This window comes from Marmota monax, unplaced genomic scaffold (assembly GCF_021218885.2).
Source record: "Marmota monax isolate L192 unplaced genomic scaffold, Marmota_monax_Labrador192_F-V1.1 WCK01_AAM20220418_F8-fsc00072, whole genome shotgun sequence".
Taxonomy (NCBI): Eukaryota; Metazoa; Chordata; class Mammalia; order Rodentia; family Sciuridae; genus Marmota; species Marmota monax.
Window position 1 is genome coordinate 4,156,800 of NW_026692356.1, and position 18,817 is coordinate 4,175,616.

General features: G+C 34.5%; 1 protein-coding gene across 7 annotated transcripts in view; it reads left to right on the top strand.

Annotated features, from left to right (window-relative positions):
• The window catches only part of Usp6nl (USP6 N-terminal like), a 156,608-nt gene that overhangs the window by 56,412 nt on the left and 81,379 nt on the right, over positions 1-18,817 (top strand). For 2 of the 7 annotated variants that reach the window (XM_058578626.1, XM_058578629.1), the window contains one exon: positions 10,971-11,061. The exons of 4 other annotated variants lie outside the window; for them this stretch is intronic. The gene's annotated coding sequence lies outside the window, so the exon portion shown is untranslated. The remainder of the gene's footprint in view (positions 1-10,970; positions 11,062-18,817) is intronic. One more of the 7 variants, XM_058578627.1, reaches the window with a different exon arrangement.

An 18,817-nucleotide genomic window follows, 5' to 3' on the forward strand; every position in this document is an offset into this window, starting at 1 on the left:
TAACTTTCTGATTCCTTTAGGTAGACAGTTATTTCTTACACATTATTAGTATATCTGCCTTTAATAGTTTTTTTCCAATTTCTAACCTTCAGCTTCTCATCTTTTTTGACTTTGAGAGTAAAGCAACCCTAAGCCTGTTTTAATTGTCTAAAATTTGTTCTGAATAAAAACAGGATAAATTAGTTTTTTTTTTAAAGAGAAAGAGAGAGAGAATTTAATATTTATTTTTCAGTTTTCGGTGGACACAACATCTTTATTTTATTTTATGTGGTGCTGAGGATCGAACCCCACGCTGCATGCATGCCAGGCGAGCACACTACCACTTGAGCCACATCCCCAGCCCAAGATAAATTAGTTTTGTGTGAAAGTTTTGTAAAATATTTGAGAGACTTTTTGTGGCTAAAATAAAGAACTTCAGTTTATTTCTGTTTGAATACCTGGTATTTACTGTTTAGAGGCCTTTCCCCTCGTGTGTTTACCTTTGGGTCACAGCTGGGTATTAATTATTTGGGATGCCTTGGTAAATAAACTGTTCCTTAGCCTAGGAATCTTTTTTTAAAAGTGGAAAACCCAACAATGTTGCTTCCTCTTTTAGAGAAAGTTGTTATGGTACAGGGGAAAAAGGATTAGGGTGTTTTGGGACAGAATTATATAAGAAAAAAAGCACCTCAGCTTTAAAATATTTGTATTTTCTTTATGTTATTTGATGCTAAGGTGATTTTTGCCTTTGCTGACAAGGTGGTAATTAAGCCTAATATTGTGTTTGGAGCACACAAGTTAGACTAAAGTTTGATCTTAAGGTTGCTGTTTTATTGTACTAAAAAAATGACTGAGTTTACTACTTATTTTCATAATACTTTTGAAGTTTTAATTTCCTTGCCTCAAAGTATGAAGTAGAAATTGTTATTTGGGCAATAAATTAGGATATTTCCAAAAGCTTTTACACATTTATTTGTAATCTTCAGAAACTCCTTAAGGAACAAGTTTGTATATCACATTGTAGATACTACATACACAGTACATGCACATAGGAACACACACACACACACACACACACACACACACACACTTTCTTAGGAAGCATTACCATCATGGCTTGGACTTTTAGCTTAGAGAATGTAGCAGTTTTTATTTTGAAAATTGTACTGTTATGATTACAAAAGTATATAACTAAACTTGACTTAATGGCTTGTATTACTTTCTGTGCTTTTTTAAAATCAGCTGTTGATCTGCATATGTCATTATGGTAATATCAAAATGTGTATTAGTATTAAGCATAATAAAATATGCTGAGACATTATACTTTGAATTTGGACATTGTCAAAAAACTCCAGGAAAAAAAATCACTGACTTTCAATAAAGAATAAGTAATACATTTTATATCAATTTAATGAGGTAAGTAGATACGATAATCTAAAGGAGTTAGAAGTTGTTTGAGGAAGAATTACAGTGTGAGTTGACTGTGAGATACATGGATGGGAAATGGTAGAAGGTATATTTAGAATTCACTAACCACAAACTGGGACCAAACTGTCAAGGGTTGTTCTTGACACTTTGGGATTTATCTTATGGGTGTCTGGGTATAGACATTCAGAAAACCGCATGATGCAAAGTTTAGCATTCAGGGAGTACCCCTTCATTTCTGTTTATCCAGAAATGTCCTTTTATATTTGCATTCATTTTTTTGTTTGTTTTAAATTTGAGACAGAATCTTGCTAGATTGCCCATTCTGGGCTCCAGTTTGTGATCCTCCTGCCTCAGTCTCCTCAGTTGCTGGGAGGAAAAAGCACCACTGCACCCAGAGGCATTCATTATGAAGAATATTTCCAGCATTTTTTGAAATCCCAAGTTGCAGTTTATTTTCTTTCAGAATTTGAAAGGTGCTATTTCATTGTCTTCAGACTTCCATAGTTTTTTTTTTTTTTAAAGAAATTTGCCCATTAGTCTTATTTCTGCTCATAGGAAGGTTATTTTTTTCTCTGACTGCTTTTAAAAATTTCTTCCTTGTGTGTAATTTTCAGAAGTTTTACTCTGATGCGTCCAGATGTTTTTCTTGGTATCAAATCCACCTTGGGTTTTGTTGTTTCTTTTAAACATCTGAGTTACCATTCTTACTTATTAACTCTTCAAAAATTACTTCTGTACCATTCTGTGTTCCCTTTATGGGACTATAATCACAAGTATGTTAGGCTATTTCCTTGTGTCTCAAATGTCTCCTATGCTCTTTCATGTATTTTCCATCCTTTTTTCTTTGTTCAGTCTATGTATTTTTTTTTATTTGTCTTCTAGATCATTACTACTCTCTTCAATGGTGTCTAATCCACTGTTAAGCCTAACTATTGAATTTTTAATTTCAGCTATTGTATCTTTCAGTTGTAGAATTTTCTTCTGATTCTTAAAAAAAAAAAAAAAAAAAAGTAAAAGGAAAAAAAAAGTCTATCTTACCCTGTAGGTTTGTCTCTGTCTTGTTTCCTTTCCCTCTTCCTTCTCATCCCCTTCCCTCCTTTCCCTCCTTTTTTTTCTCCCTTTCTTCTCTTTCTTCATGTACATGGTAACTTTTAAAGGAATGTACATAGTACAAATAGACAATTTATACAGATTTGCAGAAAAGTTTTTAACTTCTGCCAGGCAGTTAAAAGAAGAGGCAGGACAGACTGGACACCATGGTGCATACCTTAATCCCAGCGGCTCGGGAGGCGGAGGCAGGAGGATTGTGGGTTTAAAGCCAGCCTCAGCAATTTAAAATGCAAGGTACTAAGCAACCCAGTGAGACCATGTCTCTAATAAAATACAAAATACGGCTGAGGATGTGGCTCAGTGGTCAAGTGCCCCTGAGTTCAATCCCTGGTACCCCAAAACAAAACAAAACAAAATAATAAAGAAGAGGCAGAACAATTAGTGAAAATAATTCTTGAGCTGTTGAAAGTCTGTTTTTCAGTATTTATAAAGCCTCATTTATTTCTATTTTTCTATTAATCCTGGGGTGTAGTTATTTAGGGACCTCAGCTGTAAGTCTGGGGTGCTTCCCAAGTTCCTGTCTCCTTGGTGGATCCAGAACTCTCAGGACTCTGAGACTGCTAAGAGCCTTTTAACTTCCTGTTGAAACTCTTCACCTGATTTCTCTTACTCTGTGCTGTTTGTGGATAAGCAGAAGATGCATTGAGGAGTTAAGGGACTCAGATTTTGCTTGGCTCTTCAGGCCCTGGTTCATGCCGTACCCTGAGCTTCAATTTTGTCTCCCTACCATGTAAAACTGAAAACTCTTGAATTTTCTTAAGAGTGCCCCTGAGTTCAATCAGAGTCACATCCCTAGCCCTATTTAGTATTTTATTTAGATACAGGGTCTCACTGAGTTGCTTAGCGCCTCACCATTGCTGAGGCTGGCTTTGGACTCATGATCCTCGTGTTTCAGCCTCCCAAACTGGGATTACAGACATGTGCCACCGTGCCTGGCCTCTGTACTCTGTCTTGTAACAACTTTTTATTTTGCATTTAACAACTCTTGCAATTTTTTTGACCAAAATGTGGTGGTGAGTTCATGTGGTAGTGGGGCAAATGAAAAAAGCAAGAGATGATTGAAAAGAATATTAAGAAATTAGTGAGAAATTATATGTAGAGGGGTGAAGGAAAAAAATAAAAGCTAAAAAAAAAACAACACTAGGCTTTTGAATTTAAGACTAGATGGTGATGCTAATGGTAGAAATAATTGAATTAGGAAGAGATCCCTTGCAAGGGGATAAATGTTTCTTTACTTAATGTTAACAGTATTTAATTGGCATGTTTCCTATTGGTGTGTATAAGTTTTTGTACAATGTGAATTGTTATACTGATACAAAAGGGTTTTCTTGCTCTTATTCCCACCTTAAAGAATATTACAGAATTTCACCAAATGTGTGGTTGCAGTTGGTTATACTCATATCTTCTATAGCAGTCCCTATCCATAGACTATATTAAAGGGACTGGTCTTAAAAACCATTTGATTTTTACACATGTGGAAAAACTATGACCACATTGAAGACAGGAATTCCACATAAAGCAGCATTATTTTCTTGAAAAGAATTAAGATTAACATCTTAGAATTTATGGTAGTATCTTTTCACATTTTTAAGCCATACACTTAAGGATGACTCATTATTCTGACTCACTTATTTAAGTACACTGTTATTTAAAAGCTCTTTCATTGTGCTTTGCTTTTTCTGATTTTTATTTCTCCCCAATGAATAGAATTACTGTAGAAAATTTCATACTGCTGAATATAACCTTTGTTTTGTCTTAATTGGTGTATAATGCCATGCCTCTAGCCACATTCAAAGCTTTTACTAGTGATGGCTAGTACTTTATTGTTTGGTCTTAGCAGGAAGTACAGTATAGTGAGAGTTAGTGTTTAAGAATAGTGAGACAGCAGACCCTTATTACCAGTATGAATGTATAAATACTATATTATTTACTTTAGCAAAAATGTGCATTTATTACTTAGGAATGTACTATAAATTTAGTTGTTGCCAACCAAAGCCTATTCCAGGAAGCAGGCATCATGCCTAGTAAATCTCTCTGTTTGACAAAATAATTGAGTTGGCCCTTTTATTTCTAAGAATATTTGATCAAACAAAATTCCAGGGAAATATTTTGAATAGTCCTGAGAATTTATGATAGGATTTGACTTAAGATTCTATGTAGACAACCCATTGTAGAAACTCAGTGAATTCTGTTAAACTGTATATAGACATCAACTAATAGTTAAGTGAATAGGACTTGGCGTCACAGTAGCCTTAGGTTGATTCATGGCACCACCATTAAGAGCTGTGTAATTTTGGACCATTAATCTCTCTAAATCTTAGTTTTCTCATCTGTACAACAATACCTTGTGTCCCCAGGTTTGTGATTAGGATTAAATTAGGTCACTTTTTTTTATTCAAACATTCATAAGTTTATTGAGCAACCAGTTAGGTGTCTGTACCACACACTGGTTATAGTAGTAAATAAAATGATAAACTAATCTGAGAGTTCTGTGGAGAAGACCAAAAACAAGCAAGTAAATACACAAAATAATGACAAATTTTGATATTTTCTGTGAAGAAAGACTCTAGGTTATCATAAAACAGAATACTTCCCAGAAGAGTTGTCTTAGGTTGAAATGGGAAGAGTGATAGGAGTCAGCCACACATTGAGTGGAAAGAGTTACAGACAGGAAGGAATAGAGTGTGGGATGGCCCTGATGCACTAAGGTGAGGTCACTTTATGAGCTATCATTTAAAACATGGAAGCAAATAGCTTCCAAAATAGATGTCATAGTTTATGTTGCTTAGAAAGTTCCTTAGGCCCTCATTCAGAGCTTATGGATAATTATTTTTTGTATTGTTCATCTAAATTTGGTTATTTAATTTTTATAACACTCTAAAAGTGACAAATCAAGACACAGTTTTCCTAAAAACAGGAAATTATGACTGTAATAAAATAAAATGTAAAGTGGTCAGTGAGCATTAAAAATGTGACGAGTTCCTTTTTTCAGATTTACTGAGGTATAATTTTATAAGTAATGAAATTAATTCATTTAAAGAAGATTACTGGATAACTGTTGATAATTATGTATAGTTATGTAACCACCACTATATTCTGAAATAGAAAAATTTCAACAAGAATCCTAAAAATTCTTGATTTCTTGTTTCAGTTTGACCTGGCTACTGGACTCAAGCAATCACTATAATTTTGTATTTTCTCAAATTTCATATGAATGGAGTCATACAGTAAAGTCTTTTGTGTTTGCCTTTTTTGTGTGTGTTGCATATTATCAGCAGTTTTTTTCTTTCTGTTAAGTAGTATTCCAAAATATGGATTAACCACAGTTTGCTTATTTATTAACCAATTGATGGCCATTTGGATTTGGTTATTTCTTTTTGGTAAATAATCTAGGAGCAAGATGTTGGGTGGTAGTATAAAGTTTATGTTTAACTTTATAAGACGCTGTTTTCTCTCTTTTCTAATGTGGCTTTACTATTTTGTATTCTCACTAGTTCTATTCAAGAGTTCTAGATGCTCCATATCCTTGTCAACACTTGGTATTGTCGGTCATTTTAACTTTGTTCATAGTAGTATCGCAGTGTGATTTTAATTTGCATTTCTCTAATGACCAGTGATATTGAGCATCTTTTTATATACTTATCAGCTGTTCATATATCTTTTGTGATATGTCCATTTAAGTCTCTTGCTCATTAAAAAAAGGATTGTCTTTTAATACATTGAGTTTTAAGAATTATTTATATATTCAAATATTTTCTGTGGCTTGTCTTTTTCAAGAGCAGGAGTTTTTATTCTGACAGTAATCTGTTTGTTTTTTTGTTAGTTTTTATAGTTTATGCTTATTATAGTTAAAAGAAATCTTTGCCTAACCCAGTGTCATAAAGATAGATTTTCTCCTGGTAGTTAGATAATTTTTGCTCTTACATTAGACCTATGATTTATTTTAGGTTAATTTTTATGTTCGGTGTAAGGGGGTTTTCTCCCTCCAGAGAGTAGTTATTCCAGAACTGTTTGTTGAAAAGACAGTCTTGTTTTTCTCCATTGAGTTATTCCTAACACCTTTGAGCCTGTAAGATATTGCTATCATTTGTAATTGTCTTTTTCCAGCAAGAATTTAAGCCTGACAGCAGAACCTATTCAGATATGAGCAAAAATCCATTTTGTAGTCCTAATGTTGAATATGTAAATTTAGGAGGTTTTGGGAACAATGAAGGGAATTGCTTTCCAGGACTAATTCCAACTAATAAGGAAATACTCGTTAATAAGGTTGAAGTAATGGTAACTTCTTTGAATTTGTACTTATGAAGGAAAAATATCCTGTGCCTGTTAGTAATATACGATTTCTTTAGGAAAGTGAATTATAAATATATTACAGTAAATGTGGGTTTGATTACAGTCACATATGGAAAGGGAAAATGGATTAATACGAGAAAAATCTACAGTGAGTACTTATTTTTATGAAAAGGAAAAATAAAGGAATATACACAAGGCAGCTGACTTTGGGTGCTCTTTTGAATTTACATTTAAAAAGGGTTTGAATGAAAGGTGAGAGAAAAGGGTTATATGAAAAAGAGTAGTAAATACTTTAAAAAATAATGGACAAGAAAGCTCAAACACAAATAAATTGACATCTGTGAACGGTGCGGAACATGATATAAAAACCTTTAGGAAGTGTCTCTTGAATCCTGAAGATCAGTAATGACCAGATAGCAGATATTGACAGCAGATCATATAATGTAAATGTGATAGAGAAAGCATATTAAGTCCCAGACTTCTTGCTTCCTTTTGTTCTCATGGGTGTTCTTTTTAAAGCAGAAAAGAGGATGGGCAGAAGTGAGAGTTGAAGCAAGGTGGGAGATAGCACATCCCTTCCAGTTTAGGTCTTCAGGATTAGGTGAATTATAGTCTTGGACTGTCTGTTTGGGAATAATTTTGAATAGTCTTTTAAGGGTAATAAAACAGGGAGAAGGTGCCAGAAAACTAAACTTCAAAAGAGAAAAGAGCACAGGTAGATTCTGAATATTGAACTATTGCTAATTCTAATCAGAATTCTAGCTTGCTTTTATTAAATCATACTTTATGAATGGATTTAAAAGGAAATTATGATTTTCAAGATGTTTTCTGGGTATAAGAAAACCAAACTAATAAATGCAAATTCCTGTCTTTGTTTTCACTGAGCTGACAACCTAAGGAAATGTTGATGATAGGTTTATTTGGTTGTAAGAAAGGACTTTAATAAAGTTTTTGGTGAGCCGACCATAGAGCAGAAGGAGTGATGGTAGGAGGCTGGGTCATGTAAAAGATTCGGTAATAAATCGATGGGCTATATTTAATTTATTGATGTCAGACAGAATGAAGATCTTTGTCAGTGTATCCTAGGGCTTTAGATTATTTAGTTTTTCAGTAACTAGAATGAAAATTTAATTATAATTATTAGATTTATGAAGGGAGGGGGAAGGTGCAAAATTGATAGAGATCATTAACATAAGGTTATGAAATTAAGATTTAGAAAGATCTTTAGAGGCAAGCATCACAGACCAAAATAAAGAAAAGATTTAGATAAAAATGATGAAATGTCAAGTTTTATACGGAAATCAAGAAGGCATAAACTGGGGGTGGTGGCACTGGCCTGTAATCCCAGAGTCTGAGGCAGCTGAGGCAGAAGGATAGGATAGTCTCTGCAACTTAGTGAGACCCTCAAGCAACTTAGCAAGATCTTATCTCAAAATAAAAAAATAAAAAGGGTTAGCAATATAGTTCAGTGGTAAAGAGCTCTGGGGTTCAATCCCCAGTAGCAAAAACCAAACCAAACAAATAAGGTTGTTAAGAGAGAACTGAAATATTTTAATTAAGTAACTGCTTATGTGAACCCATTAAATTGACTTGCCAGCAGGAAAGAAAGAAAAAAGGTGGGAATGCTTGTTTTTAGGCCAAGAGAGGTAATAGTGCTGTTGGTTTTACATCAAAACCTTTCTGGGGTATCATGTTGAATTTGAGAGAGTCAAATTTCCAAGAGGAAATTTGTTGAATAGTGTGTCTGTGTCAAAGATTTATATTTATAGGCATGTTATGTGGAAAAGCCTAATTTTGCTTAGTGCTAAAAGGTAGATATTTCTAATAATAAGATCATTTCAAGATGGAATGAGTTGACTTGTGATCTTGTGAGATTTTCATCTCTGGAAGAATTTAAGGAGAAATTGAGTGATGACCTCTTAAAAGATGTTTTATCTGGATATCACCAGTTTGGGGAAACTGAATTTTAAGGTTCTTCTCAGTCCTTTTAACTTTTTAAAAAAGAATTTACTTTTGCTTAGATACCTTCATAGTTAATGTTACCAATAAGTCTTGTCCTTAAGACTTTGCTAATAATAAATACTTTATATAGCATTTAACCTTTCTTAAATGCTTTCATGAGCCTGATTAAATGTGATCCTCACAAGAATTTTATGAGTTGTCAGGAAATATTTTATTAGGCAGCTGTACCTTTAATGATTTCCAGCATGGACTTTGAATTCTGCGTTCAGATGCTGCTCTGATGCCTGCTATGAGACATTTGGGTACTTCAGAGTGTCCTTTCTCCATGTGTAATTTAGTGATAATGATGGTGAATACATTATAGGGCTGTTTGAGTTTACCTGTGATAACATGCTAGAGACCCGTAGTCAATATTTTAAGTGTTAGCTAATCTAAATTATTTTTCTTGTATAAGTGAGGAAAATGAAACTTTTGCAGGTTGTAAGTTGCCTAAGTTTATGTCAACAAGTGGTAGAGAAGTTATTAAGAATCCTGTTGAATTGGACAAAACCAGAATCAGAAATGGAGTCAAATTATTAGTAAATGGACCAGTTTCATAGAATGGTATTGATCTGTTGGATGAATCAGTCACAGAGCACTGTGAGACTGTTGACTGTAGGTTTGGGCAAGCTAGAGTTTGAATGTGTTTACAGATATACACACATTCCAGACATAATTGAGTAGGAAATCTTCTTTCAAAGTGCATTAAAACTGAAGATAACCACATTTTCCAGAAGATATATGGTACTTGATAGCATTCAAAAGGAAATAGTCAATTAACTTTATTAGTTTCTGTTGGCATTCCAGTATACTTGCCAAGCAATTTGATCTTCTAAATCTCTAGATATGCTTGGGTTTCTGGAGGAATGTAAATCCAACTGAGGGCTTCTGTTAGAAGAAAAATCCATATCTGCTCTTATGTAAAATATTGAAATAAATAGAGAATTATCTTGCTGAACTTCTATTCTAACTTCAGATGCGCTCAATTAAGCCATGAACTGTTGTATAGTTTTCATTCCATGTTAGAAATAGTTTGCGCTACACAGTGTGGTATGGTTGTCCTCTACTGAATGTGTTATGTGCTTTGAGATGGATTGCTTCTTTTGCTTCTCTCATTGCCGGTAAAGTGTTTTGGTAAATGCATCTCTCTTTCTCCTCTCTCTTTCTTTCTTTGTTTTTGTTCATTGTTAATATACATAATAAAGAAATTCATTATGCCATATTCGTACATGTATATAACATAATTTGCTAAATCTCCTTTGCAAGGTTGTATCTTGAGGCCACCAGGTGTCTTGATTATCTATTTTTGTACTTTCAGAGAGCCTTGCACACAGGGAGTTTATGAAATTGTCAGGCATTGATGATTTTATTGGAAACTAAAGGACCCACCAGATTGACTGTATTAAAATCAGTCAATTAAAGTAACTTGCCATTAATATTGACAGTAATGTAACCTTTTTGCCAGGAAGTTTATTAATGAGAAGGATGGCAAATTTTTTATGTAAATGTTTTATTGTCAGTGTGCTTGGAAAGCCTTTTGTTTCTATTAATCCCTCATTAACCTTGAAGTTTATATTCTTAAAACTGTTGTTGGCAAAATTATGGTTGGCAAGATCAATATCATATGAAAAAAGTTTAAAGGAAAAAATGCCCTCTAAAATATGCCAAAGGCATTTATTAAAACATTATAAATGAAAAGCCCTAGAGGTGTTCATTTCAAAACAACTCAGATTTGTTTTATTTGCTAGGTGAACTGACTAGGAAAGTTGTTGTCTGATCTATACTATGGCACATTTTCCTGTAATTTTTGTTATTTGGCTGGCACTTATTTTTAAAATATTTGAACCGGTCCTTAATAGCATAAAATGCAATGCCTTTAGCATTTGTATTATCCTTTAGTGAAGGTTTGCAGTTTTAGCAAAATGCTGACCCTTTAACAAATTATTGCAGTGGTCAAGGATATGTTTCTCTGGCCCTAGTCTTCTGTTCATATATTGATGCTTAATCTCCTGCTTATCCCATCTCTACTCCTGCTTATAAGTTCTGCTGAAGGAGAAACTATTAATTGGTTTTCTTTTGCTCAGAGGAGAGAAGTGGTAGTTATGCATGTGGCCATAGTTTCTATCTCTTTGAATTTATATTCTTCCCTTCTTTTAAAGCAGTAAAGAAAGAGTGTGGAGGAAGGCATTATATCCCCAAAACTGAGCTGCCCTCACACCAAAGTCTCCCACTTGGTTCACATCATAGAGGGTAAGTAAGGGCATAACAGGGAACTATTAAGCCTTTCCTCAAGAGGGATTTTTCTGCTAATTTTAATTTGTAATTGTTAAAAAAAATTAGTTTTTGTGATTGATTAGATGGTACAGGTACATGGTAAATGATTTTAAGGTGTGCTAATGATGATGCAGTGAAAAATAAAAGAGTCCTTTCCATTTAGTCACTTAGTTTTAATCTCCCCCAGGATGATCACTGGTTAACCTGGTATATTTATGTACATACCTGACCCCCAGCAGTTCAGAGTTTTGTTCAGAACCTTGCCTTGTACATACTTAAAATGTGTCTTGGAGATGAATCCAAATCAGTACACATAATTTTGCTTCATGATTTTTAATAGCTGAATTAATAGACATTTATGTTGTTTTCAATTTTTTTCTTTGTAAAGTTGGTCATGCTTATTTGCTTATAAAAGAAGAATTTAGATTACTGTTAGAAATACATTATTATTCCAGGTAGTTTACTCAGTGAGTTGGAGACAGTGCTTATAAATGTTTCGCAATGAGAAGGATAGCAGATCTTTTATGTAAATGTTTTTTTGTCAGTATATTGCCAGTATATTGTCAGTGTATTTTGAGTATATGCTTCCATGTGGAAATTGGCAAAAACTCATCAAGTATAGCATTCTGGAAGAGGTTTACCCCCACTTGTGACTTCTTAAAAGTTTTACTCTTTCCTTCTGTGTTAAAAAAAAATCATTTAGGATGGATTGAACCTTGTGTGTAATTTTGGGCCATGTGAATTGAGGGCAGGGCCTTGAGTTGGGAATGGGATATATAGGTTACTGTAAAGAAACGTAAATAGGAATTTTCAGAATCCTTCGAGAAGATATCAGTTGAGCTCAGTGGCAGCCCTTTCCCCTTCTCTCATGGATCAGTTGCATGATCATAATGCCCGATTCATTCTACTATCTTTCCTACCCTTATGACCTCTCCCCCCCTTTACTCCCCTTTGCCTAATGCAAAGTACCTCTATTTTTCCCTAGTGCACCCCCCCCCCCCCGCCTCTTATTATGATTTAGTGTCCGTTTATCAGAGAAAACATTTGGCCTTTGGTTTTGGGGGATTAACTTATTTTGCTTAGCATGATATTCTCCAGTTCCATCCATTTACTTGCAAATGGCATAATTTCGTTCATCTTTAAGGCTGAGTAATATTCCATTGTGTATATGTACCACATTTTCTTTATCCATTCATCTGTTGAAGGGCATCTAGGTTGGCTCCATAGTTTGGCTGTTTTAAATTGAGCTGCAATAAACATTGATGTGGCTGCATCACTGCAGCATGCTGATTGTAAGTCCTTTGGGCATAAACCGAGGAGTGGATAGCTGAGTCAAATGGTGGTTCCATCCCAGGTTTTCTGAGGAATCTTCATACTGCTTTCCATAATGGGTGGGTGCACCAATTTTCATTGCTGTTCTTCTAATAAAGCATCTCACAATGCATCCTGAGCTTTGCCTTTCCCTTGTTGGTCTGGAGTGCCATTGTGAGCAGTCTTCCTGGGGTCTTGATTGATTGTCTGCCTCTATTGCATAGCGGTAGCCCACAGTTGGCCCTCCCTGAGTGCTGCTGAGGAAGCACATGACTAGATAAATTGTGGCTACCTACAGAATTACTTTTCAAATTTTGTCTCAGTGTGAAGCTAAGGAAACTTTATTATTTACCCTTACTGGTAACCAATAAAATGTCAAAAACAAAGGACTTTTTGTTTCCTGGACAGTTATTTATTGAAGATATAATAGCACTGTAATGTGGTATATATTAGTATGCCATATACCACACTACAGTGCTTTTTTTTTTTTTTTAGTAATTCAGCTTGAAAATGCTTTTTCTTATATTTTGGTAGTTGTATCAAGAACTAAGAATTTGTGATATTATTTGCTCTTCCTTTAAATTATGCATATTGATGTTCAAAGTGATATTAAAATTGAATTGGTACAATAATTTTATGGATGTATTCTGAAGCAGCTGTGTTTCCATGAGGCAATGATGTAGTAACTTTATTCCCCCTGCCTTTTGCTTTATGGAGATGTCTTTGTCAGAGAAATTCTAAAGTACTTGTACATTTATATACTACAAGTTACCAGTAGTAGATGTCTTTTAAAGTTTGATCTACTTGAAAGTTAATGAATCTTTCCTCTGAAGAAATGTGTTATATATAGGAAAGATATATGTGGATGTTGTTGAAAAAGTTTGAACAAAATAAATGTAGGACTGGATTCTGTTGATTAAAGGAGTGTAAATCAGAGACACCCCCCTCAAAAAAAACCCAAAAAACTCAACAATAATATATGAGGGTCCTTTGTGGGGATTTCTAGTGTCTTGCAGCTGGTAACTAGCAAAAATATTAAAAAATGAAAAATTTTATATCTAGTAGTATATGAAAATAGTATTGAGCTACCCCAATTTAGTATTTGGAAAAATTTGCTTACAGTAATCAGTTATCATGAAAATGCATTAATATTCTTAAAATCTGTAGAATTATAGTATCAATGAAGTGAAATGTTGGAAATGTGGATATCTCAAAGTGTAGAGGAATAAGTAATTTTTTTTTAAGAGAGAGAGAGAATTTTTTAATATTTATTTTTTTTAGTTTTCAGCGGACACAACATCTTTGTTTGTATGTGGTGCTGAGGATCGAACCCAGGCCGCACGCATGCCATGCGAGCGCGCTACGGCTTGAGCCATATCCCCAGCCCCAGGAATAAGTAATTTTGAAGAGTCATCATCTTCACATCAAGGAAGATTTTCCTTTTTATTGAAGTAGTACATTGACTTGCAGAAACACAACCAGATCATGTTGCTTTTAGCACACTGAAATCAACTGTCCCATTCCTTTATGTCAATGTGCTGCATAGTTTCTTGGTAGCTTATAATTTATTAATTTGGAAATACACAAACACATTCTCATTCTCTCCCTCACACCCTCCACTCTTTCTTAAAATTTTGTGGCATTGTGAACAAAAGCATAGATTTGTGTTTGAATTGAGGCTCCCACACTAATGTAGGCCTTATACAAGTAGCTTTACCTCTGAGTTTCATTTTCCTCATCTGTAATATGTAAATAATTGATAATTTCTGTGAAATGTATATTATAGCAGGGTTGTTTGAATATTAAACAAGAAAATATATATACCCAGTGCAGTACCTGATGGATACTCAATCTCAACAAATGTGTGTTGTCCCATGCAGCTGTTGTTCCTGCAAAGTCTTCATTTTCTCTGCTTTTACTCTATTCAGAAACACCTCTTTTGGTTTCTTATTTAGTATTTCTTTGCATCTTGCCCTTTTTAAATGCTACTTTGAAGATCCCTGTTGACAGATCTTCTTGAGAAATCTTGGTTCTTTTGCTTGTCATTTTGTTTATTTAAAGACCATGTGGAGTAATTAAGAACACCCTGGAGCCTTATTGCCTTGGTCTGAAAGTCACTTCTAGATTTAAAACCTGTGTGATCTTTGCGGGTTAATTAACCTAAATACTTTTCTTGTCTGTTTAATGAACAATAATGATACCTACCTCAGTTTTGATGTGAGGAGATTATATAATATACATGAAGAGTTTAGATTATGCAGAATAAATGTTAGCAGTTACTTAGGAACCAAGCTCTTATATGCTAATTCATCTGGTCTCCTGATAAGTGACTACTGTATTTGTATAGCACTTTTGATATTTGTTATGTAATGTAAACCTTACTTATTATACACCATGTAAACACAACATTATTAACACAATAGTAGTAACAGGATATAATCAAATTAAACACATACACATATGAGATACTTAAATATACTGTTGCTTAGTATTTATTGAGGTGTGTTGAAAGTAGCTGTCTGTTGTGAGCATTTTGTGGTCCTGTGCTTGATGCTAAAAGAAATGATTGTGATATGAACACTTTTATTTATTATCCCATTATTTTACCAAATAGTTGGTTTTTGATGGCAGTATGGTCCAGTTTTAATCTAAGGGCCAGTCTTGGACCAAATAGTACTTCTCTAGCTTAAAGCATGATAATACAGTTCTTCCTTTGTGCTTCGAAGTTGTACTAGTAATACATAGTTCTTATTTCTTTGTGTCATTTTTGGCACAGTTTGGCTTTTATGCATCACATTTTATTCACTTTATTTTGTTTATTCAGAGTAACATTAAGTTGAGAATAAGGTTTGTCAAACTGTGTACAGAATTAGTTATTTACTGTCAGGGTGAGCATTCTGTGAGTTCACATCTATTCCTGTTGTCTTATATTTGGTCTATAAGGTATTACTGTAATTGCATTATTTCTTCTTAACACCTACTGGGCCAAATTTAGCAGACTTTTATTGTAATGAATATTACCTTACCTGCTTATGATTCTGAAAGACCTGGGAAAAGAGTTGTGAAGAATGAGTAAATGAAGTTGATTCAACAGAATCCTTTCCATAACCATAGAAATTAATTTTGAAGCTAGTTAATTTAGTATCCATTAAAAGCCTAAAATGTTTTGGTAATGTTAACTTTTGTATTCATTTGGTGATTATTGTGTTGGATTTTTGCAGTTTCTTGTCATTTTCTGTGATTATCGTAAAACACAACTTAAAACATAATCAGAGGGTTATAATTTCTTATGATCACAAAGAATATCACATATAAATTGTTCTTGAAGTCTTTTAAAACACTGTTCATTTCCATTTTGCACAAATAATTGGCAGTTTCATGAGACTGGAAGGCTACTGGAATACAGAAAATAGAACTGCTTAGAATTCATGGGAGTTGCACATGGATTTGTTTCTGAGGAAAGAAATGTAAGGACCAATGGCAGTGAGAGGAGCCATAATTAGATCACTAGTTCAGCAAAGGGTTGTGGTGATTACAAATATGGTTTTGAAGTCAGACAGCCTGGCTTTAAGCTCTGCTTGCAACTTCCTTCCCATACAGACTGAATTACTTAACCTCTCCACACCTCCATCTCCCCATATGTAAACTGGGAATAGTCATAAAACTAACAGGCAGGTTGTTGTGAGGATTGAGACTGTGCTTGTTAGAAGCCTAATATTGTATCTGGCACACTAGTAAACTCTCAATAAACAGTGTATAACATATCCACAAATAAGGAGTTGACACAAACCAGTCATGACATCTATTAAAACAGTCATACTGCTGAGAAAGCAGCTAAGATATAGTCTCAAGTTTGTCAGCAACTGTAGGCAAGTTGAAGTGAGGAAAATGACTCATAGGTTTGTCTTGGTTTTAAGTTGTTGGCAATGTGTCATTCAACCCTGCCTCCATATGTGGGAATTATACTCATATTCAAGTTAGTAATTATGTTTCTCCAGTAGTATAGGCATTTACATATTGTTACATCATTTCATATCCCTTTTCTCCTTGAGTCATACATAAATGCCACAGTTCTTGGTTTGATTCTGGGGTTTCCAGGGAGTCATTAATGATACTATTTCTTCTCCTTGGGAATTAAAGTTCAGGAGTCTAACAGGTGGAGATCAAAATGTCTGCTCTGTTGGCTGATTAGAGGACATGGCATTAGATTTGAAGTGAAGAAAACATGTCAACCTGCTTAACTTAGATGGATTTGTCCTCTGGATGACCTACACAGCCAAACGCAGGCCTCCCTCAAGGGCAGGCACCTGTCTTTGTATGGAAAGCATTTTACAGAGAACATGTGCCCAGAGACAGACAAGAAAGAGCAGGAGCTGGGCCAGCCTTGCTTTGGTGCTTCTTTCAGACCCTTGACTTTAAAAGTCCTGCCTCTTCGGAGGAGAAAGAAGGGGAGTACAGGAGAGAGTACTGGGTTGTGCTCTAGCTGAAGGCCCTCCATGTGGACTTGAAGCATGGCGGAAGTGCACACAGCCAACAGAACAGAACTGTTTGGTAAACAAAGTGAAACTGAAAATCCTGTGAGTAGAGTGGGAGTAAGATAAAGGAGAGCAGCCAGTAAGTAGAAGAAAAGGTTGGAACACAGACATAACAGATAAGTATGGTGTCCTTTCCTACTTTATGAAGGACTTGTAAATAATCAGAAGTGCTAATTTAAAGAAATATATTGTGACTTTTCATTTCTGAATTTGAGAGTCAATAAAAATGTGTCATGTTTCAATAGAATAAGAAATTGAATAAATATGTAAGAGAAAACTAAGAATCTTTAGCAAAAATATGCTTTTTTTAACAATGAAGGTTTATCTGTGAAATAGCAGGTAAGTATAATTTTAAATATAAATTTATATGTTAAGTATTATCTTGGTTGAATTGGCAATTATTTCTAGAACTTTAAAAATCATTTTGATTCTCATCTTTCTAGAAATTGGGAAGCAAGTAATAGAAGCCTGCCTAAGAATTGTTGTTAAAACTATAACTTAAATTGTTTTTTTAGTTACAAAACTATTTAATAACTACCTGATGCTAGGTGCTCTGTGTTCAAGATATTGGTGATTTATCTTGTTCTTAATGATTTTAAAAATGTACACTTACAAACAAAACAAAACAACAACATTGTTTTTAATTTGCAGAAGGAGGGGCAGGACATGGAGAATTGAGGGAACTCTATGAAAAAGGGAGGCTGAGGTGACAGCTGGAAGCTGATCTAAAGAGAAATCTTTTGAGTAATAGCATTACAAAGGCACTCACCAAAGGGTTCTACAGAAGCAGCTTGCTGCTTTTAGAGCCCTGGCAGTGCTTTAGAGGGCTTTTGGATCATTGAGGGCACAAGAGTCCTTCCCTAACCCCATTCACCAATATGCTTAATAATTAGGCTTCTGATTAGAATTTGTTGGAAGAAATGTATTCTGCAAATTTAAAGAAAAAAATTTAAATGATTAAAGCATTATATAATGGAAATGTTGATAATATGCTGATAGGGATATAAGAAATATTTTTAATGCAAAAGTATAGACCATGTATATGTTGATAATACTGAAGAGCATTTCAGACTTATTTCGTTTATATGTTTTTTATTGTATTAGATATTGCATATTAAACTAAAGGAATATGAAAATGTACATGGAGACTTATGTGGCTGGTTTGGAGAGGAAATTTGGTCATTTCTGAGGACTTTTGGGTTTATGGCACTGGTTCTTGTGTATATCCAGCTCCCATTGGCCCTCCTTTCTTTTCCATGATTCTTTGTACTATTTTATAATTAAGCCATGATTAGGATCTTTGTTGTTGCTGCTTCCAAGTGAACATAAAAAAGGGGGAAGAAAACCAAATGATTTTCTGAGATTACTATACTAGGTGGGGGAAAAAAGAAGAATAAATGTTTGTTTGTTTTTTGAGGTTGTGCATTTTTTGAGAAGACATTTCTTTTAATGTGAAATGAGTGGAATCATGAGAGATGGAAGTGGGACTGGGCTGGAGTGCAGGGAAATAAAGCTGTGGGTTATAAATGACCTCCAGTGGTGGTCGTGGGCAGGAGGACCTACTGTATCATCAGAGGTGAGGCCCTGGCTTGAGATATCTGGAACCTTTAGGTGGTCCATATTTTATTTAGGCTTATACAGAACCTTCACCAGTCAGAACCAATTGGGTGCTCTTGTGCTGGTGCACTTTCTTTACTGGGTTTTTTGTTTTCAGTTGTACTTTGATGCTGCTCTGTTAGTTCTGCTTCCTCCCTGAGCATTGTAGCCTTGGACCTAGAGCCTGGCAAAATAAATGCTGAAGTTTTTAGCATTGGTGCCTGTTATGATCTAAACATTTTAAAGAATCTTTACTCTTGATATATTTTGGTTCATGGTACATTAAGAAA